The sequence below is a fragment of the Galeopterus variegatus genome, unplaced genomic scaffold (assembly GCF_000696425.1).
Source record: "Galeopterus variegatus unplaced genomic scaffold, G_variegatus-3.0.2 Scaffold1211, whole genome shotgun sequence".
NCBI lineage: Eukaryota > Metazoa > Chordata > Mammalia > Dermoptera > Cynocephalidae > Galeopterus > Galeopterus variegatus.
Genome location: NW_007727322.1, coordinates 387,314 through 391,761, shown reverse-complemented (window position 1 = coordinate 391,761; position 4,448 = coordinate 387,314). Strand labels below are relative to the sequence as shown.

Below are 4,448 nucleotides of genomic sequence, written 5' to 3'. Positions count from 1 at the left end.
GAGGCTTAAGATTTAACACGTTGCCCTTCCTCTACCCTGCCTGAATAACTCAGTCCTAAAGTTGTGGTGAGGCCTAGAAGGGTAGGGGTCCACCTGGGGGCATCTAGAGTGGGGTGTCAGAGCCTCCACTTCACCCCTAGCAGGGTAAAGAGGACGTCTGCATGAGGGGGGAGGGCTGCTCAGTTCAGGGGGTGAGTCAGTGCGGGTGTCGGATGCTGAGCAGGGTGAGGAGGGTCCATGGTGGTCATGGGGAGTGAGGACAGAGTCCATGCTGGAAGGGGGGACAGCACGGGGTATCAGATCCCAAGAAGGACGGGGAGGGTGTGTGAAGGACGGGGAGGGGTGTGTGTGTGAGGGGTGCTGGAGCCCAGGCAGGTGAGAGTGGTACCGTCTGGGGGAGGGGCACCAGTGGCAATGGGAGATTGGCTCCATACTTTTTTTTGGAAGCTGGCCAGTGCAGGGATCTGAACCCTCGACCTTGGTGTTATCAGCACCACGCTCTAACCAGCTGAGCTAACCAGGCCGGCCCGCCCGATTGGTTCCATACAGAGGGAGGGATCAGTAAGTTGTCCTGTTACAGATAACACAATCAGGTCTCTCCGTTAGAGGAAGGAGCTACAGATAAAGAAACGGGGAACTAGAGTGAACCCTGCAGTGCTTAACTGGAGGTATTGGTGTGAGCTCATTATTTTCAACAGTACAGGTAGACGTTAGAAGTAAACATAGATGTGTAGACATAGATATATGAATGTGTCTTCATGTATATCCCCAGCTCTGTCCACTGAGAGGGCTCAGAGTGGCAACACGCGACTGTTCCAAACATGTCTACCACCCAAATCTTGGCTTCTAGACCTATTCTCTGCTCAGAAGAACCAATGCTCCGAGGACGTATCGCTGTGGCAAGGAGAGGTCAAGATGTGCCTTAAAAATTCTCATATTATTCTTAGTCTTATAATATGAGGGTACTTCAAAAAGTTCGTGGAAAGATTGAATTAAAAGGTAACAAGAATCCTTCAATGAACTTTTTGAAGACCTCTTGTATTCCTACAAGAAGTAAGCAAGTGCTCAAAGATTGATGGGGACATTTCAAAAGAACCTAGAAGCCAGATTAAAGGAGTCCCATCGAGGACAATTTGAGTATCAAAACAAAACATTGTCTAAGTAATAGATTACAACCCACCGAATAAAATAAGAATCCATGATTCCACACTGATATGGATAAATTAATTAAAACTTTGATAAGGAACAGGTAACTTACATAATTTCAAAGAACCTTCCCACAAAATACATAATAATTATAAAGAAAAAAGAGTAACTTTACACTGGGAAGCCTGTAGACACCACCTTAATCAAACGTGAAAGCAAACATCTCAGGAATGAGACAATCTGACATCCCGAGCCACCTGATCGGACACGGTGAGAACACGGAGACAATTCGGTGACGTGCCTGCCAAAGACCCATAATCTGAATCTATTCAGAGGCAACATCAGACAAACCCAAACTGAGGGACACTCTACAAAACAACTGGCCCGTAATGCTCAAAAGTGTCAAAGTCAAACAAGTCGAGGAAAGAAAGACTGAAGAACAGTTCCAAGTTGAAGGAGACGAGAGCGATGTAACGTGTGCTCCTGGGCCAGCTCCTTCATTGTGAAGGAATCAACAGTAAATCTTGAGCCTGAAGACGACCCGATAGCCTGATGGCATCCAGGTTAACTTCCTGATCTTGATGGTCACGTCGTGCACACGTAGCAGAAGGTCCTTGTTTGTGGGAAATACATGCTAAGGCCCTGGAGCATAAGGTAGTGTCTCAAAAGGCTCAGGGAATAAAAAAGGGCTTTTTGCCTTACTGGCAACATTTTTCTGTAAGTTTTAAATCATTTATTTGAAAAAAAGAATTAACGTGTCCAAGGTCACCTTAACTAGTTAGCAGCAGGATTCAGACCCAGGTCCAGAAAACAAGCCCCCTACCCCAACTCTGTTCTCATTCACTCTCCTGTAAGACCACCCACACTGGCGTGGGGAGGAGGACTGGGGGTGGGAGTCCCTTTAAAGTGGAAACGTCTCAGTCAATCTTGGAGGACTTCCTTACTTATCGTAACAGAATATTCTAGGCTCCTTTTGTCCTCTCGTACCCACTATTTGTCCTCGGAGAACCACGGAGGTGGGAGAAGATGCTGGCGCATCACAAAACACTTCAAGGAGAGTAACAATGCAAGTGACCCCTGGGCATGACATGCTGCACTCCAACCCAGCAAGGCCTCAGTTTATCCGTCTCTACATCCAGCTTTCCCATTTGCCTTCAAGCGTCCTGGGCCCGACACTGGTCTAGATATTCTGATGGTGAAAGTACATAGTAGTGTCCATGGTGGCACATGTGTAGCGTGCAGCATAGGAGGCAGGTGTAGGCTGGCAATCTGTGTGTGGCATTGTATGGTGTCCCTCAGAACAAGGCAGCAGCCTCGTCCTGGCCCTGGGGGTTGTGCAAAGTGCAGGAGGATTCCCAAAGACCACGCCTCTTGGAGTCTGTTAGCCATGAACTTGAGCCCACAGTAAACAGCTGCTCTGGAGCTTCCTGGGGATGGAGGAAGATGAATGGGGGCCGGGCCCTTCCCTACCAGGGCTGGCCAACCACACAGCGGGTGGTCCATATGTGCTGCTTTGTGTTTCCACCTGGGAATCCCTAAAGTTCACATGCCACCCCAATCGCTGAAACCAAGCATCCTGCCCTTTGCTTCCCAAGCCAGGGAGAGAGAAATTCCTGGACCTGTGTGGTGTTACAGCTCCCTGGCCTCCTCCCAAGTAGACTGCAGAGGTAGCTGAGCTGTGCTGGGTGAGGTTTGCTGGGGATATTTCGCCTCTTCCCACAAGAGGGGCCAAGGACAGAGGGCCCAGGACTCAGATGGCTGCCCAGGTGAGAGGAGGGCTGACACCCTTTGGTTGCCCCTAACAGTTTAACTTCCTGATTCTGAGGTATTAGGATGAGAGATAATGTTTTCTTTTTCTTCCTGAAGTGTTTCAAGTAACCGTTTTGTGATACTGTGATTTATAATAAGAAATATAGACTTGGCCTTTGTCCTTGATCCTGGCACAGAACCCCTAGAATGCTTGGAATTTCCTGTTATTCATAACAAGCTTCTTTCCACCTAAGTGTAAATGAGGTGACTCTTGGAGGGTGGGAGCTGGTTGTCAGGGGAACCACCAAGTGATCAGGGGGTTGCCCTTTCCTGCCAACCCACCCTCACCCCCAAGCTCCAGGGAGGGGAGAAGGGCTGGAGGTTGAGTTCAATCACCAGTGGCCAATGATTTAATCAGTCGTGACTACGTTTCACCCACAAAAGGATGGGTGGGGAGAGCTTCCAGGTTGCTGAACACGCAGAGGTGGGGGGTGGGCCTGGAGAGGGCATGGGAGCTCCGCGCCCCCCACCCCACCACACCTCACCCTGTGCATCTCCCCCGTGGCTGTTCCTGACTGTATCCTTTATAATAAATGGGTAGACGTAAATAAGGTGTTTCCCTGAGTTCTGTGAGCCGTTTAGCAAATGAGAGGACCCAAGAAGGGGGTCAGAAGCACAGGTGACAACCTGGACTTGTGCTGGCATCTGAAGTGGGGCAGTCCTGGGGGACCGAGCCCTTAACTGTGGGATCTGTGCTAATGCCTGGTAGGGTCAGAATTGATCTGGATTTTAGGACGCCCAGCTGGTGTTGGAAATGGGTCAGTGCAGGAAAACGCCCACACATCTGGTGTCAGAAGTAAAGTATTGAGAGTACGAAGTAAAACACCAAGTGTGTTTTCTTTTTTTTTTTTTTTTTCTTTTTTTTTTTTTTTTTCTTTTTTTTTTTTTTTTTCTTTTTTTTTTTTTTTTTCCTTTTTGTCTTTTTTCGTGACCGGTAACGGGATCGCAACCCTCGGTGTCGTGCCCACACCACGCTCAACCAGAGAGCGGACCGGTCTCTATATGGGATCCGACCCCTCGGCGGGAGCGCTGCTGCGCTCCCAAGCACCGCACTCTACTGAGTGCGCCACCGGGCCGGCCCCCAAGTGTGTTTTCTTTTTTTTTTTTTTTTTCCTTTTTGTCTTTTTTCGTGACCGGTAACGGGATCGCAACCCTCGGTGTCGTGCCCACACCACGCTCAACCAGAGAGCGGACCGGTCTCTATATGGGATCCGACCCCTCGGCGGGAGCGCTGCTGCGCTCCCAAGCACCGCACTCTACTGAGTGCGCCACCGGGCCGGCCCCCAAGTGTGTTTTCTTTACACATTAAAATACAACTCTTCTGACATGGGGTTTTCTGTTAGGATGAAATTCTTATCTATCAAGATGCTTGTTTAACCCACAGTTCTAATGGATAGAAACTGAGAAGGTAAACTCTGTTATCAGAAATAAAAACATCCTCAAGCTGGGTGGTTAGCTCAGTTGGTTAGAGTGCGGTGTTATAACACCAAGGT

At 49.0% G+C, this 4,448-nt stretch overlaps 1 non-coding gene across 1 annotated transcript; it reads right to left on the bottom strand.

Moving 5' to 3' along the window:
- Positions 1–448: 448 nt before the first annotated feature.
- TRNAI-GAU lies at positions 449–523 on the bottom strand. Its single transcript has one exon. It is a non-coding gene; the product is annotated as a tRNA-Ile (tRNA).
- Between the last annotated feature and the right edge of the window lie 3,925 nt (positions 524–4,448).